General features: G+C 39.7%; 1 protein-coding gene across 1 annotated transcript in view; it reads right to left on the minus strand.

The window, feature by feature from the left end:
- CNTNAP2 (contactin associated protein 2) overlaps positions 1 to 18,924 on the minus strand; it is a gene marked incomplete at its 3' end in the record, with an annotated part of 2,047,702 nt that overhangs the window by 223,651 nt on the left and 1,805,127 nt on the right. The window lies entirely within an intron of this gene.

Below are 18,924 nucleotides of genomic sequence, written 5' to 3' on the forward strand. Positions count from 1 at the left end.
TTAAATAGTTATCCTTATACAGATACAGATAAGTATAGTTCTCACCCCTCATCAAAGAAGCTTATATTTGCAGCAGATGGAGATATCACAGAAAACCATATCTGGTCAAAATACAAGTGATAAGATGTCCAGCTTCAGTATATATATATATATATATATATATATATATATATATATATATATATATATATATATACAGCATTCCTACATCCAAATCTCAGAGAACATTGAAGAAGAAGGGGCAGGAAGATTTTAAGAGTCAGAGGACCTAGAAGTCTCCTGTAAAATTGTGCCTCCTAGAAATGTCAGGGAAGCTATGATATCAGAACAATATGGCTGCCTAACAATAACACCAATAAGCATCTCATGGGGCTCCATTTTTAGACAAGGATCTGTAGTCAGATAAGGCGTCCCTAGAGTGGCAGAGATAGCTTTCCTCAGGGATGAGCTCTCTAATTGGTTATCTAACACTAAGTCATCAGTCCTGATGTCATGTATGTACAAGCAACACTAACCAGACTCATCAGGTGGTATGTGTGTGCATACACATAACCCTGACCCCAAAACACAATAATAATAATAGAAAAAGAGTCCATGAGTTTAAGAGGGATTTTGGAGGGTGTAGGTGTGTGTGTGTGTGTGATATAGGAGGAGCTGGAGCTGGAGGGGAAGACACGGGAGAAGTCTTCCCTACAGAAGGGAAGAAAAGGAAGGGGGAGTGATGTAATTATACTTTATATGGGTACTTTAGATACTCTAGTGCTTAGACTAGACACTGGTATTACCAAAAGCTCCCCAGGAAATGTTACTGTGGAGCTAGAATTGAAAAATACTGCTGTAAGAGAGATTCTAAAATTATTTCAACCATCTCCATCATCCTTATTGAACATTAGGGCCTATCAATTATGTAGGCAATGGTGATGGTCAGCATCTTTTATCTGGACCACTACCAGATGTCACAAAGGCTGCATAGCCCCACCCCAACTCTTCTTCCCGAACGTAACCCTTCTCTGGACCATGCTGCACACTTGGGCTACTTCACATCTGTGATGCTAGATCTTGCTCACAATCTCCCTCCCAGCACTGGCCACAAATCATTCTTCTTTTCTAGATCTCCTCTGTCAACCATGTTTTGTAACAAATCACATTTCAACAATAGGTGAATAGGTTTGATGGTTGCTTTGTCAAATTTATTTCTAAGCAGCTTTTTAATTTCACATTTTAAGCTTTATGTGAGGTCCCTCAGTGGCCACCCAATGCTTCATAAACATGTTTTGAATGTATATTTTTCTCTGGACTGTCAGGGAAGGCAGCTTTCTGCTGAAGCAGCATACATGTCTCTCATTCCCTTAGGCTTGGAGAATTCTTTTTAGCATTAAAGATGTGGTACACCAGTGATTTTCCTGGCTTTGTGTATAGAGATATCCACCCCTCTATCCATCAGAAAGCCTTCTGCCTAATCTCTAAGCCATTTAATTAAATATCTGTCATTTTTTTTCCAGGGCTAATGGAAAATTCAGTTTCTTTGGGACAGTGTCACAAGCAATCAAACTTCTAATTTAAAAACCACAGTGGGCCAGATTCTCTCAGGGGCTCCCCTGTTCTCTGCCTCTGTATCAGCGTCCCTTGAAAGCTGTGGTAACTTTATTGAGCTACAGGGATATTAGTTATAGAGCTCAATTTAATCAACCTAATTGTACCAAGGAATTTTGATCCTTCATGTCATTAGAAAGAGAACCTTCATTTTAATACCTGCAGAAATAGTGATCCCACACACAGTCCAGTAAATCGTCTCATCCAAATTAGAAGCTCCTGCCTGTAGGAGCATCGTAACAGGACTTAACCTGCATGTTAGTGACCTTCATCTCGGTTGCCATGGTAGTAGAATGGGAATGCAGGCAGTCTATCACATGACTGCAGACTCACTGATCCTTCTTGGTAGGTAAGATACAGTGTATGGGGGAAAGTATCCAAGGCTTCACATGTAATCTGTTCTGTTGTGGTGCATGTAAGAAGACGCATTCTTAAATGTAAGTTGTCAGAACAGCAGGAAAATGAGGGTTCCTGGGCTCAGTAGGAAAGATTATTTCGCTTTAAAGGAATCATCTGCCATCAGAGAAATAGAATTTAGTGATAAACTGAGTTTAACCCTCAGGTTCGACCTGAAGGGATAAACGTTGGTTGGATTTTCTCGGCTTCTGCCCTTCTGCTATGCCAGTTTTTGTCTGGCTCTTAAAGTGTCACCATTTGGAGAAATTCTGAGCACCAGCAGGTTCCTACATTTTACATCTTTTGTCACAAAAGGTTCCTGTCTATTACCTTGATCCCATCCTCTTTGCTTTTTTGAACTGTTTATTTGTTGGGAATTGCATACCTGCATACAATGTATTTTGATTGCATACCTGCATACAATATATTTTGATTGCATACCTGCATACAATGTATTTTGATTGCATACTTGCATACAATGTATTTTGATTTCATTATCTCAACAACTTCTTGTCTTCAAAAAATAAAACAGTTTTCAGCATGGTCAAAATACCGGAATCACATCCTTAAAGAAAACCAACTCTCTTCCAAAGCAGCCATCAACCCTCAATACCTCCTGAGCTACGGGTAGGGACCTATGTAAGGGCTTAGATAGTTAGGGTTCCTCCATTAACCATGCTAAGATGTTGACTGGTTTGATCTTGTGCAGGTTTTATACAGGAAACCACAGCGGTCGTGAGCATATGAGAGTGATGCTCTTGTCAAGTCCAGGCGATAATTTCTCTCTAGTCCTCTCGAACCTCTGCCTCTTACAGCCTTTCCATTCCCTTTTGTGTGATGTGCTCTAAGTCTTGAGTGGAGGGGCTGTGACACAGATGTGCCATTGATGGTTGAGCACACCACAGTCACTTTTGCTCTGTACGTGATCAATTGTGAGTCTTTGAATTAACTGCCAACCACTGCACAAAGGAGCTTCTCTGAAGAGCTCTGAGATATACACTCATCCACGACCCCTGTGCTCTGAACAGCAATCCTTCAATCTAGAGGAGGAGAGGATGTTTTCCAGGACCTGACTATTGCTCCTCACTCTCACGAGGGCACAGGAAGAGGGGCTCAGGGCCCAGAGCCTTCACAAATCAGTCTGTCCCAGGACCTCTTCCAGCTCTGCTGCAGAAGGTGCAAAGGAAGGGAAGGGTTCCTCCTTCTCAGTCAATGTCAGCTTTCCTGACATTGCTAAGGGACTCCTTTGAGAAATCCCTTCTCTTAGGCAGACAGACAGTGTGTTTTAAAAGCTTCTAACATCTAGTTTGTGGCTGATTGCCCTTGGCCTTCTGGGTGAGAGCAAGTGACATTTCCAGAAAGATAATTACAGAGAGAGTCAGTGAGCGAATAAAGAGAGACAGCATAGAAGACGCCAGAGCCAACGACACTGTTCAGTTCCTGCGTGTCTTCACTTGGAGGCTGAAGTGCTACCTTGTCTGTCTCTGTCTGTAGGGAAGGGGTTTCTTATGTAATGAAGATACTTCTATAAACAAGCATTTAAGAATTGGGCTATATATATGACATGTCTCTCTGGAAAGCACACAGTAGCATACATGAATGACTTTCCAGGAGTGTTGAAGATTGTTTCTTTGTTATTCCTTTTCTTGAAGCTAAATACGTTACTTGGCCCCTGTTTCGGGAAGCCTGGGTCAGAGACAAAGCACTTACAGTCATCATACAGCAGGCAGCAGGAACCTCAGGTTTATAGTGGTTTCTCTGGTCTCTACCCCCAAAGTTCCATGAGTCAGTCAGTGAGGTGCTGCACATGAAGCAAAGTCTGCACAGTGGAAGGAGTGTGCACTTAGAAAACTGTGATCCTTCAAAGGCGATGTTAGTAAACCTGCTTCATATTTAGGCTTGGAGAGATACTGCATTATTATCCTGGTTTGAAACAAATCTAGCCTCTGCCTTGGGGGAAGGCATCATCTCTGGGTTCTAAAGATGTTAGCCACCCTCTTAACCTTTAAGAGATAACAAAGCTGCAATGCCCCCTACTCAGAGGGCAGACAGAAATGGAGGAACTGTGGAGAGCTTCCTCTTACCAATTACTCCTGTTCCTTTGTGTTTGTGTTTTTTGCTTTGCAAGAATGTAAGTGTTTTTGGTTTCATCCTTCAGGGGAGTAAGAGGAACTCCATCACAGACACCAAGGCGGAGTCTGCATCTAATTAAGGCATGTATGGTTTTTACTCCTGCCAGGAGCTCACTTAGGACGGGACATATCCTCCTCCAGCCAATGAAACAAGATGGAGTATTTGGAGAGAGATTTCTTAGCTAATGAGAGACAGGGAAAAAGAAGTCCCATTTCTGCTCTTAATGGAGGTGGAAGTTTGTGAGTACTAAGATTGTTAAAAACCATTTCATAAACATCAGGCATATACTGAGGAGAACGAGAGAGAGAGAGAGAGAGAGAGAGAGAGAGAGAGAGAGAGAGAGAGAGAGAGAGACAGAGAGACAGACAGAAAGAGAGACAGAGAGACAGAGAGACAGAGATGGAGAGACAGAGAGACAGAGAGACAGACAGAGAACTTCTCCCAGTCCTTATCTCCGGAGTTATATCCCTCAGAATTCTTTTCTTCTTTGTATTTCCTAAATTAGTAAATCTTTTTAAAGTAACTTTACAGATTAACAATAATTTGTGCATGTGAGTACTGGTGCCGGCAGAGTGTTAAGGTGACAAATCCTCCGTTGTTGTAGTCACAGGTATTTGTGAGCTGATGATATCTTTAGTTTTTCTTTCTTTCTTTCTTTCTTTCTTTTGGATTCTTTGTATCCAGAACACGGCTGCAACCACTGATCCAGAAAACCCAGGTCTGTCAAATTCCAACGTTCTGTAACAATCTTTAAGAGATTCTCAGAAATAAATAAACAGCTAGTTTTCACCATAGTTTTAGATACTGAATCATTACACGGAGAAAAGAGGAGCGCTGAAAGAAGTGCCGGGTGGCGTGCTGACAAAGGAAAAGCATAAGTGTCAGGAAGCACTTCTGTACATCTTACCACGGAGAGCAGAACAAAGCTCTTGCTGTAGCCCTCCCCCGCCATTGAAGTCTACTTCCAGCAGGTGGCGCTGCGTGTACTCATTCTAATTCCATAAGCAAATGACTGCTGAGGCAGCTGGATCCACTTTCCACAGTCCTTGGGCTGAGCGCTGCCAGCATGTGAGGCGAAATTTAGACAACGGATGTGAAGCATCAGTTGAGGATAGCAGATAAAAGACTGTGAAAGGTGCCCATAGCATGAAGAACTGCCCAGCTACTACTGTGATCTCTTCTGTCGGTCCTAAGATGAACTCCTAAGAGTGCCCCAGTATGGAACTTCACTTGATTCACCCACAGAAACTGAGCATTGGCACAATTGACAATTTCAGCCTCATGAGAAACTCACGAAAGCCCCAGAAAGGATGGGTGTGTGTGAAAATCTGGTCACTGTGGAATTCGGAGAGAAGAGAAGAAACTAATTGGTGCTACCTAAGGCCAGCTGCTCCGCCTATGTGAGCAAGCCTTCCTGGTTAATGGTGCTACCCAAGGCATTACCCCTGCTCCCTACTGCATCAATAGACAAAAGGATGTTCACAACTCTCGATTCTTCAGAGCCTCATCACCACACAGCCCCCCCCATCTAACGGTCACTTTCCTTCCTCTGTTTTCTTGTGAAATGCCTTGAAAGAATTTCTCAGCGTATTTGCTCTTGATTTTCCCGAATCTCACCATGCAAGGTCTCCTCCATAACCAGTTGAAGCTGCTCTAACCTTGGGACACAATTGTTTGCTCTTTCTGTTTTAGATGTAGAGCTTTTCTTTACTTCTTGACACACAAGCCACCATATTTTAAATTCCATCTTCAAACATTCCATGTTAAATAGCAAACACCCCTGAACTCCCCTTCCCTCTTTATCTTGATTTTAAAGATGAAAATATGTGTAACTATATTTCTCTGACCTTTCTTGATTTCCCTATAGCAAGAGGACTTCCAACTGTGGCCATTTTTCTCTCCTCAGAACAATTCTTGCCATACAGCACACACTTAACATTTGTGAGTGAATGAGTGAATGAATGAATGAACAGGAGGCAAACAGTTACAGTAACCGTACCCAAAGAGGAAAACTAGGCATTTTCAACATCATTGAACACTTGGAATGGTACCTGGTATTCCACAAGCATCTTTCCTAAGAGCATAAAGTAATTTGGTTGAGTGAAGACTCCCTCAGCCTAAGACACCACAGAGCAGCTACATCTGTTGGAAACAACTGTCCCTCATTCTTGTCTCCAAACACTTGCAGAAATGGAGAAATACCTATGTTTGTATTTTGTTAAACCAACTGATACTGAGATACATGGTCCTGAAATCCTGCTTTGGGAAACACCGGGGATCTCACATTTTCTTCTGGCTGATCTGCTAGCATGCAGGGACCTTTTGAGTGACTAGAAAGATTTAAACAACTGTGTAGCAAAGAGTTTACTTTTACCCTTTATGTCTAGAATACAAGAATGGTTCTCAGAGCTGAGACGGGGGAGCGTTCACAGAATAGGTGAAGGGTGAAAATTTTCTCTGAATAGGAGAAAGATCTTTTAACATGTTACAGAATAGTAAGAAAACAAACAATTAATTTAATATTATAAAGCAGCTAAAAGAAAGGATATTGAATATTGTCTACAGCTTCCACACAGACACATGTATAAGGTGATAGAGATGTGAATTGCTTCTATCTAGCCATATTCATTATATAAATGTATTGAAGTGTCATACTCTGTGCCATACATTGGCACCATTGGTATGTATTAAAAACTTAGTTTTAAAAACCACATAAAATTTTATATTTAATCTTTCTCTAGAAGAAGTCTGAGTTTTGCCCTCGGCTTTAGAGAGATGATATCTAGAGACCCCCCTTTGGAATGTCCTGGCTGGTAAGAGTTTTTGTTTGCTTGCTTGCTTGGGATCCTATGACTTAGCATGGAGCCCGGTGTTTCTGAATAGGACCTGACTTGTTCAGATATGTCAGCAATTCCATGTGCTAACATTGCATTAAGGGCCAGGGCAATATTGATGTCCTGTACGGAGAGCAGTTTCCTCCTAAAAGAATGGAACCTACCTGTGGATGGAAGTGTGCTGTCATACTGGCTTCTCCCTTGAGAGTTGTTTCTATTGGCTTGGCCGCTCATCTGGCTAAGGGACCACTCATCAGGAAGGCTGATTCACCTTATGCCATGTCAAAGAGTTGGCAGGAGCAATTATTCTGTTAATGAGGTTTACCTTCCTAAAACTCCCACTTCTACTTGTAGTCACAAAACCATGTGGACAGGTTAACATGACTTGAGACAACTCAGAATAACTCAGAAAAGTGTAACTTCTCTTCTTTTTATATTTTTTTTCTTTTTGTTTTTGATACTTGTCAAAGCCTGGGCATATATGCCCGACCTTTCTTATTGTTTCCTTTAGGCAGTATTCTCTTCCCCTCCTTCTGCCAATGTGACTTGTTACAAATGCAATGGTTTCTCTCTGCTTCTCCATCTCCCTCCTCCAAGTAGCGGTCTAGACTGACAGCTTGCCTGCTCTGGGGATTTTGTGTCATTGAGCTTCCTTCTCGTCCTGTTCTTAAATTCTTCTAATGGCAAGACTATAAATGTTGAGAGGAGACCCCAGTTTCTCCATTGCATATGTCAGGTATGGACTTTGGCTCACATAGGGCCATCATCTGAGGGATTGGAAACTGGGGAGATGTGTGGATGCTTCATCATCCCTGCCTAAGAGAGCTGTGAGAGACTGAACTCTGAGGCTCGGGAAGTTTCCTAGGTTTTCAATACCCTATCTATCTTGTCACACATAAAACTACAGGAAAGAAATATGTTTCTCACTCCATAGGGAGAGGGTGACCTGGCAAGAACCTGATCTGGATGCCTCCTCAGAGGCTTTGCCAGAGACATACTGATACAGAGGAGGATGCTTGCAGCTAACCATCGGACTGAACATGAGGACCCCAATGAAGGAGCTAGAAAAAGGACCAAAGGGACTGAAAGGGAGTGCAACCCCATGAGAAGAACAAAATGATCAACTAACCAAAACCACCACAGCTCCCAGAGACTAACACACCAACCAAAGAGTTCACATAGAAAGACCCATGGCTCCAGGTGCATATGCAGCAGAGGAGAACATTTTCTGACATCAATGGGAGGCGAGGCCTTTGGTCCAGTGAAGGCTCATTTTCCCAGTGTATGAGGTGGGAGAGGGAGGTTGGGAGAGGGAGCACCTTCATGGAGGCAGTGGGAGGGGGATAAGATTGTGAGAAAGCGATAACATCTGAAATGTAAATGCAGAGACTGTCCAATAAAAAATAAAACAAAAGAGCTCAGTCTCTGGGGCTGTTCCCTGGCCTCTGTATGCTGTGTTTCCCCACCTTGTCTGAATCTCATCTTCATCCTTTTCTCTTAATAGCAGCCATGAGGACAGAGGCCGTTTCTGGGTTGCCCAAGTATTTCAGAGCATTATGGAACCTGGGGTGGCTGTGTGAATCCACACGTGCAATTGATGTGAGAAGTATGTGTGAGTTCGTGGAAATGACTGTCTGTAATCTTTCAGTTAGTTCTAACTGCATAACTCCCAAATTCTCAGCACTTCAGTTCAGAAACACACAATGAATGGACCCAGCAACATCAAAAACTAGAGACTTCAGAAAATGGGCTCCAACCTCCAGTGGAGGCTGTGAGCCATCAGGATGCAGGAATAATGAAATACTGAGACTTTTTTCCCCCTAACTTCATTGCCTTGGTTTTTGTACTAATATTTTTTCTTTTAGTTTTCTCAGTTCATGAATTAAGAGAGGTTTAAAGCCATCCATTACATATTCACACCAGAAACAAAGGTGTTAAACACATTTGAAATTGAACAGGAGCCAGGAAAATTTATTTAAAGATTAAAAAAAAAATTCTTCAAGGAAATAGTCCAAGCTTATGAATCAATGTTATAAACTTGCTTTAAAATCTTCCATATCCTGATAACCTCTTGAGTATGAGAAATTTTTCTCTTCATGTACCTTAGCCTTTAAGCTTTTTATTATAGCTGAAAACCTAACTTCACAAACAAAGGCATCTGGAGAGGACGGGAGTGTGAACGAGATGCCATTGGACAGTCAGAGGCAGAGTGCTGCCTTTAAAATGCAAAGCCTCTCTAATTTTAGATTTCTCCATGCATTTAGCTACCTCTGAGAATAACTTTTTGAATATTAATGGACCTATGTGATTTAAAGATAAAAATCAATCGAAGATGATACATGACTTGAAACACTATCACATGGCTGGTGTGGGACAGGCAGTGAGTTTCTGACATCGCCTGGACAGAGTGAGCAGAGGCATTAGCACTAGTCAGAGAGGGTTTGGATGTGGGAGAAGAGATGGAAAGCCCAGGTGGTGACTCCAGAGTTACAGTGGTTTCCATAGAGGGAGATGCAGCTTCTACAGAAACACTGTAAACTGGATGCCTAAAGGTTTCCCAGGTATAGAAACTGAAATGAGACAGTGGGCACCAGGAAAGTGGTTCTTTTGGCACTATTCAGCTTTTTTTTCCAAACACAAATACTTCCTGAAAGTCATTAAATAATGTCATTAAAATAATGGGTAATTTGTGAAGTTTGTATAAGGTTATGTCATAGATAGTAGCCTAATTAAATGGCTTGGGAGAGTTCAAGTCAAAGGGATCATGGGATTTGAGGTCCAAAAGAGGTAACTGAACCAGGAGCTGAAAGGGTTTGAACTGGGAGAGACATTAGCATAGTGAAGAAGAGACAACACAGAGATTATGAAGAGACAACATTTTAGTCAATTAATTGACCATAGCTCTTAAGTAACTGACATGGGTGGTTGTTCTGAGGTAAATATTGACAACGAGCAGAAGACAAGGACAGGAGCCCAGGATGAGAGAATGCATAGGCTTTGGGAGGGGATGGCTGCTGGTAAGAGCTGTGGATTTGTCTATGAGAAGGAGCATGGTCAGTGAGCTGCCTGTTTCCTGCTTTCCACAAACTGTGTTTTCAGCCTGTAGGCCACCTCTATTTTGTAGAGCTCTGCTCTCTAAGCCCCTGATTACAGAAAAGTCTTTAAATATTCACCTGGTAAGACTTAAGACAAGGTTTCTTTAAGAATTCTAAAAGTGTTAACTGAAGATTTATATTCTGCATGCTACAGGCTCACAATGGAAAATCACCGGATGTACTAGCACCACAGAACACAGCAGTGCTGGATGGTGGGGGAAAGTAAAACCATGGCATGAGGCCAACAGGGACTCCAAATGTAATTGTTAAGGCATAAGAGTGGATGATAACACCAGCTGAAAAGCCAACGTGGATGAGGGGATTCTTATACAACTGTACCTCTTGATGGAGAGCTACAGGCAATTAACAACTACCAAGACAGGAGGAATCAGTCTTTCCCATGAATGAGCCTCCAGTTGGTTCTCCATTCCTAAGTGGTCAGCCCTGAAAATGTAGATCCCTATCTATTGTTGTCCTCTATCCACCTATGCTAATGGAAGCAATGCTGAATGGAAGTTCTATCTTTACTATGGTTGTACAATAATATTAGTTAAAGGAAAAGAAGACAATAGAGAAGAAGGCATGAAAGTAGAAGGTGGGCATGGAGTTAGGAGAGCAGTGTTGTAGGAGTAAAAATGGGTATTAGGGATTTAAGATTATAAAAGTGTAATATAAGTATAAAATATCCCAATGAAACCTTAGTTTGTAAAATACATGCTAATAAAATGGAAAATGTTCCTTCTGCTTTCAAATCAGAACAAGAGAGACATAACTGATCTGAATTATTTTGTTAGTTTTTTTTACTAGTTATGATTATTTTAATTTGCTTTTAATCTTAAATCAGTATTGGGTATTATAGGAACCTGGGGGTCATATGTTAAAATGCTAGGTCTTTGAAACTCAGTGTGGGAGTTTCCTAGGATAAACATTCCCTGAAAGCTGTTTGAAGAGTAAGATCCTTTAGGTTATATATTTCCACATCTGAGAAATTACAGAAAGCATTTCACAAATTCCCGATGGCTGTGTCAACCAAACGCTGCTTGAACAAAGCATTCCTGTGGAAATAGAAACTGTTAAATAATGATAATGACAAATCACAAAGCTCTCTTTGATTCTGACTTTGACTGCTGAACATATAGCTTTCTTGTATATATTGCATAAATAAATATTTCGTCTCTTTAACGTCTGCACATATAAAACACAGAAGAAGTATTTAGGACCAGCTTGATAATGCTCAAACAGCCATATTTATAGTTTTTGGTTTTTTATGATTTAGTGAACTAGGGGGACATGCTTTCTTCCTACAATAGTTACTTAGAGGGGGGGGTTCAGGTTTGGTTACCAACTTCTGCCTCAGGATAACTCCACATACTTGAACCAACTACACAAATGGGGGAAGCTTTGGGAAAAGGCTCATCGGTTAACAGCATTGTCCTACTGGGTAGTCTTCCATTGACCCTGTCATTTTCAGTTTCCTGTTCATTCCTCCTTTCCTGATGCTTGTTGCTGTGACATAGAACCAGAAAACCCTTTCTCCTAAACTCTAAGGTGGAAAAGTGATGAAGAAGACATTCAGTGCTACCTTTTTGTCTCTACATGCCTATGAACACACACAGAGAGGCAGTGTGGTACATACTGAGATTTGTACTATGATGTGCTGTGTGATGGAGAATTAGGAACAAAAGGGAGGATATCAATGTTTGTAAAATTCTTTTAAGATTTAAGGTCATGTTTTCTTCTAGAAGTTCTTAGGTTTCATGTGGAGGTCTTTGATCTATTCTGAGTCAATCAATGTGTATGCAGAATGATTGATATGAGTCTAATTTAAATCTTCTACAGGTGGGAAGCTAGTTTTCCAGTACCGTTTATTAAAGATGCTGTCTTTCCTCCAGTGTATACTTTTGACTTTTGATATTTTCAAATATCAAATGGCTATAATTTGACATATTCATATTTGCATCTTATAGTTTTTCCATTGATCTACATGTTTGTTTTGTGCTAGTATCATGTTATTTTTTATTACTATAGCTCTATTAATTTATTTTATAGTTCTGGTACAGGGATTCCTCAAGCATGTTCTTTTTGCTCAGGATTGTTTTGGCTATTGGGGGGGGGTCTTTTGTGATTCCATGAGCAATCTAGGATCACGGGAAGGTCTTCAATTTTTAATGTCTTCCTCAATTTTTAAAAGAGATTTAAGTTTTCAATTATAGGGGTCTTTCGCCTCTTTGGCTAGGTTTATTTCTGGATTATTTTTGAGGTCACCATGAACTCAAGAGTCTCCATGATCTTCTTAGCATGCTTGTTATTGGTATACAGAAAGACTAATGAAAAGTTGATTTTTCTGGCCTGCCACTTTGCTGAAAGTGTTGATCATGTTTGGAGATTTTGAAATCTCTTATGTATAATATTAAACTATCTACAAATAGGGATAACTTGATTTCACCTTTCTCTATTTGTGTCCCTGTAATTTTCTTTTCTTTTCTTTTTTTCTGTTCTAGCTAGGGCTTCAAGCACTAGGAGTGAGGAGAATGCACATCCCTGTCTCATTCCTGTTTATATCAGGACTACCATGAATTTTTTGACATTTACAATGATATTGCTTTCCTTGATAGATTACCAAAGAAATGTTCCAGTGACAGCCAGGCATGGGAAACCTTCCCTTAAGTTATTGGTTTAGAGAGTACAAGAGATTCCCCAAACAATATAGATTATTGTCAATGCCTTTGTTTGCCTCCAGGAACTTGAAGGTCAGACCCTATGATTGACGTTTCCACAGAATTTGGACAGATGACTTGGAGAAACTGAGCTGGAACTGGCCTGGAAGTCTCCATGAAGACTTTCTCTGATGTTATCCAAAGGTGCTATGCAAGCTGACAAGGAAAGAAAGCAATCAATAGTCTAATCTCAATACTCCCGTCTGGCTTTAAAACCTATGAACCACAGCAATGAACACCCAACCAGATAATCTCCAGTGCTGCAATAGTAGTACTTTTATCTTGGGGGTAACCAATAGTAGACTAATTAAGGACCAGTCCTCACTAAGAGGGGACTCATGCCTGGTACTATAAAGTTAGCAATAACCCATGACTGAAAATGTCATAGAGCCTAGAGGAAAACTTACTACTGCCATTTTCCTAAGCCACTATAATTTCTAACTGTATTCTAAATACTTATTTTTAACTTCACGGATAAGGTAGCTCTCAGCTTTTATTAAACAACATTTTTTTAGAAGCAGGTGAAGATTATTGCAGTGATCTGCAACTGATAAATCTACAGTCCTTTCGGCTAAGGCTTGGGAAGCACCTTGGGAAGAAGAGAGGAAATATTGTAAGAGGCAGAGAACTAGGATGTCTTTTTTGAGAGAGTATCTTCTAAAAACATGACAGGGAAGTTGGACTCATTAAACCTCAACAATATAATTGCCTAAACAAGACCTACATAATCACAACACATCAACTGACATATGGATGTGGATGGGGGAAATTTCAAAAAGTTTCATCCCTAGATGATTACCTACAGGCAATTAATGGCTATGGAGAGAAGGAAGATTGGTTTTCTCCAGAGATGAACTCCTGTAAGATTATGAAAACCCAAGTGGTGACCCCTAAACACATGTGAATATAAGTAACACTAATGGACTAAAGGAGTTATATGTGTATGTGATGTAATAATCATTAAAGAAGTTATAAATTTGAGTAGGAGATGGAGGACACGTGTACTTGAACAGGAAAGAATGCTGGGTAGAGATGATGTAAATACAGTGCTCAGTATGACATTTAAAAATAAATTAAAAGATAGTTAAATCCAGTAACATGGATTTGCTGCTAAAGGGGACACTTATTAGTTGAGGTACTGTTCATTTTCAATGATCCTTTTAAACTTCTATTTGTTGATGTAATAATGCATTAATTCCCATGCATGAGGTCAGTGAATAACAGGATATATACTCCAGAAGATCTCAGATTAACATGCTACCAGCCAATAGTTATTTTTGAGAAGCTGTAAAACATTAGTTTTATTTTGCCGTTGTATTTTAAATGTAAAATTTAATTATTTCAAATGTAAAATTTAATTCTTTCAAACACTATACCTTCCTTGACATTTTGACATGGCCCCTGCCTTTAGTTAAAAAGTTCCTATTATAGAGCTATAAAAAAGTTGACATAAAATGTGCTTTTAACATATTTTTACATGAAAATTGGGTTATAAAAAGGTATTCCTCACACATTCTCACTTTTGCAAAGAAAATGCTATAAATGAATAGAAAATATTTAGAAATGTAGGTACCAAATGGTAATTTAAATATATTGGAATACAGAATTAAAGTTTTTAAAAGCCTCTTTTGCTTCTTTGGATTTTTAAGTCACTTCCCAACACAAAAACAATATTTGTATACTTTTAAAATTACAATCTAATAATTTCCACATTCCTTTGCAAAGATTTGTGGCATTTTAAGCAACTTAATCTTAACATTTTAACAAGGATTTAATCAGGGCAATTAGTTAATCAAAATCCAGAGAACAAGATTTCATTTAAATCTAGACCCTAGAGGAATTTTAAATGAAACTATTTCTCTATACTTCTTTCTAATTTTTAGAAAATTAAAAAAAAAAAGAAAAGTGGTTAAAGTCTACCATGATATATGCTTTAAATCAAATGCATTATATTTTTGATTTACATTGGCTAAGAATGTACTAGGGATGTGTTGTACCTCAGTTGGGAGAGTGCTTGTCTGTCAGTCATTCAACCTGGGATCTCAAGTAAACCAGGCCCCATAGCTCATGCTGGTACCCCACATGTGGGAGGAGGAGGAGGCAGAAGATCCTAAGCTTTTGGGCTACATGAAACTCTGCCTCAAATAAAAGAGCTAAAAATAAGGGCATGCTATTTTCAGAGCAAAATTCTCACAGGTCTTTAGCCAGCATGTTCTAGTGTTAAACTAATGTATACAGGAAGAAGAACGCGGGATGAGCATAATTCACTGTTATAATTACACTCGACAGATATGCACCACTTCTATTATTCATGGGCTCTGGCTGCACTCACCCAGAAAGACTTCACAGAATACTAAACATCCACACTCTTCATGAGAAGTCATTTGGAATTCGCATTAGTTCTCATCAGAGAAATCAAATTCAAAGATGCAGAAAACCAAATTTGATCATCTTAATACTATCCACAAAGACAAGAAAAATGAGTAATTTCCTAAGAGGCCCAGGGTCTAGTTAGCTTCTTCTTGTGAAACTTAACCAGATGTGTTGAGGGTCATTCTTTTTTTTCCTCTTTTTTCAAAGAAAATAATTTTCTATCTGTTGTGAGGGCTTCAGCTCTGTGTTGCTTATGTGTGCCCTGACTAACCTCCCCAGTTTCTATTACTTATCCTCTCTTGGAAAAATGCCTGCTCTTGTGTTTATATGCCTGCTGTCCTTTAGTGTGAGGCAAAGGCCCATCATCAGGAAGGCCAGTTGAATTTCTTCAGGTGAGGCTCATGCTCGCCTTCTGTGCCCTAGTACCTGTAAAGGCTCATTCCTCCTAAACTGTGTATCTCAGCTGCCCTGCACAGCTGGCATGCAGGCAGGAGATACATTTTGGCCCCCAATTATTTAAGTGGAGTCATGTGACAAGGTTTCAGCAACGGACCAAGAACAAAAAAATGTGTTAAGAAAAGAGAATGTATCTCATGGACCCTTTGTTTGTTTGTTTGTTTGTTTCTTGTTTTAACCTGAATTTGCATGTTTTTAGGCAGGGACACAGTGGAACCACATAACAGAAGGAGGTTGAATTTTCTAACCCACTCTATAGAACCTTTCACAAACCACTGAGAGGCAGTCACATAGAAAAGACAGTGAAACCTGGGGATCTTTTACAGCAACTTACCTAGTTTCACAATAAGAACATTTCTTATTTCTAGCTCTTTTATGGCTTTATCAAAATTTCTTCATTTTAAAAGATGATTCCTCCCTACAATATTAGATTATTCTTCCAAAAGCAACCAGCATTTTGATAGCATGAAATTGATATAATGATACTTTATTTCCAATATCAAGCTTTGAGTGAAAAATACAATTTTCTAAAAAATTGAGGTTGTAATATTATATTTAAATAGACGAGTGAGGTTTGTTAGACATCAGAAACAAAGAGGGATGGCTGGGAGTCAAGTGACAGCCTTTGAGATATGGACATGATCCTGAACTCATCTGAGCTTCTCTGGTATTTACAGAATAATGTTCTGAATATCATAGGGGTAAATAAAAACTCATATTGACAAGTGTGTATTGGGTACAAGTCTAAGGTTCAGAAAGATGCAAAGCAATTGTTTTGCTCTTTAGCATTGCCATTCTAGGACACATGGCCTTCAGACCCCAGGACCTACCTCCATTTGGCCCCTTCAGTTTGGAGGCTGATGTTTGTCATGATTGATTATGGAATTTGAGTGCTATATACAGTGTTGTGTGTGTAGAAAAATAATCCTGTGTTCTGAACACCCAACTCAGAAAATTCTATAATTTATTCTCATAAATTAGAAAGTACTAGACAATGAAGACAAAAATAAAATAAAATAAATATGACTGAGGTAGAAATGAATGTCCCTTTCTTGAAATATTTGGAATGTGCTTCAGTCATAATCATAGTCTAACATAAGATTACGAAGAAAGCTACAGCTGGGAGTACAATCTTATCTTCCCAGCCACTTTAGAGGCCAAGACAAAGGGAGTTAGGAGTTCAGGGTTCTTCCTGGGTTAATTGTGTGAGACTCCATCTCAAAACCATAGAGAGGGCTTTTGTTGTAATTTCATAGAGCATTTGCTAGCCTGTGAGAGGTTCCTGCTTTCATTTGAGATTCCAGGCAAGACTTTTCTTTTTTCCTCTCCTCTTGGAACTGTTATTAAAAGATATTCTTTAATATTAGTAAGTATCTTTAAAAGAGATAAATTCTCCAACTCTGCCCTTTTTTGATCCTTCTGGTTGACCTCCGTAGGCTGATGCTTCTTTCCATGATTTTAATGGCCCAATGTTTTTCTCATGGCTTGTGAAAAGCTGCACACTGGTGTGCTTAGCCTTAGCTCTCTCTGGCCCTCTGAGATATTTCTTAGTTTTGAGTTGTTTTAAGTAATCTATGCCAGTCACTCACTGTATTTAAATGAATATCGGCTCCTGATTTATTGTGTCTTCTTTTTTTTTTTTTTAAAAAACCAGCTTTGAATTAATTGGTCCCGAGCGTCATCCTTGACTGCACCAGCTTCCCAGCATTACTAATACACAATGGCTGACTATAGCACTAACTCTTCTCTTGAAGGTCTTATTTTTATGAACATACTGAGCTTTTGAAGACACTATTGACTCTTAGAATGCAGATGGAAGGTATCCGACTTGGTTACAGTGTAAAATTCCCATGTGCAGTCCCACTTTCTTACCAATCCACACACTTTTTATTGAGCAGCATTGACACAATGTTTCAGTGTTTTTCCTATCTGTGCTTCTGAATGTGGAATGTAGTAAGCTTCTGGTCAGTCATAGACAAGGCAATGCTAGTTATATTTTTGGTGTGTGTGTGTGTGTGTGTGTGTGTGTGTGTGTGTGTGTATGCACTCCAATGTGCCATTTTGTTTCAAAGGGAAACTCATATGAGCTACCACATGTAGTAAATAATGGAGAAAACAGTAAAATCAGAGCCAATGAAGTAGAAGAAAGCATCTATTTCTTTACAGTAATGACAGACAACTTATACTCTATCTAGACAGATACTATAGGAAGACAGTAACAAACATACCTGCTCTCTTCCAGACAATGCACCAAAGTGTCTTATAGAATTCTACATTTTTTTTTGAAAAATGAAGACTCTCTTATTTATTTCTATTTTGTTTTTTAAATAATGATGCCATGAAAACTGAATTTTTTTTATGTGCTTAGGAAGGAATGCCTAATCAGGGAAAAAGAGAGAATTCTAGAACAGGCTAGCCCATAGTTAGTCTCAGGAAGGTACTGGAGAATGCCAGTAGTGGGAAGTGGGCTAAAGCAGGTGGGTAAAATCATTCAGATGGGTAAGGAGCATGCATGCTGTGCAAAGAAAGAAGGCTAAGCTAGATTATCAAACATACTGGTTTGAGCATGATCTCACAAGGCATGAGAAACCATTATGACTTATAAGAACCAGAGTATGATGGTAAGACTTGTAGAAACTGGGCTGCATTGAGGAAAGGAGATGTCAAGAGGAAGGTACTAGATGGAGGGAGACTCGTCATGAGACACCTTGAGTTGAGCCCAAGGATGTCAAGGGTCAAAGCCATCATAGGAGACAGAAAAAGGAGTGTGTAGTTTGGGGAGGTTAGTAAAACCTAGTGATGACTTTGCTTTTCAAATCTGGGCAATGAAGAAAACACAGATGATGTTAATAAGTGATGAGCACACGAGAAGGCCTTGGGTAGAGACTATGGACATTTGCTTTGATGTGCTAAGCTCAAGTCCTTCATGAACCATTCCGTGGGGGAGGGCAGACTGGGATGCTGTTAATATCATTTATAACCAGGCACCAATAGTAACCATTGGCATTTCTATAAATACACCACAAGTTTTGGAAAAATCCCTTCTCTGCATATCTGCAGGAGACCCGGGAGTCACTGTATGAACAGCAAAGGTCTCACACTGAGGGTTGTAGGTAGAAAGTGACACACCAGAGTTCTTGTTGAAAGTCCTGCACTTGGATACTCAAAGAGTCCAGGATCTGAGTCAGAGGCAAAGAAATTGTTACCAAGAGGGCAACTAATTTTCAAAGGAAGAAACATCTGTTGCTGTATGAAAACAAGCAGAACCAACTCACTATCCCATGATGGAGAAGAGAGGGTGCTGGTTGGCAAGTGGGTGGCCAGTTG

This window comes from Micromys minutus (assembly GCF_963924665.1).
Source record: "Micromys minutus genome assembly, chromosome: 18".
Lineage (NCBI taxonomy): Eukaryota > Metazoa > Chordata > Mammalia > Rodentia > Muridae > Micromys > Micromys minutus.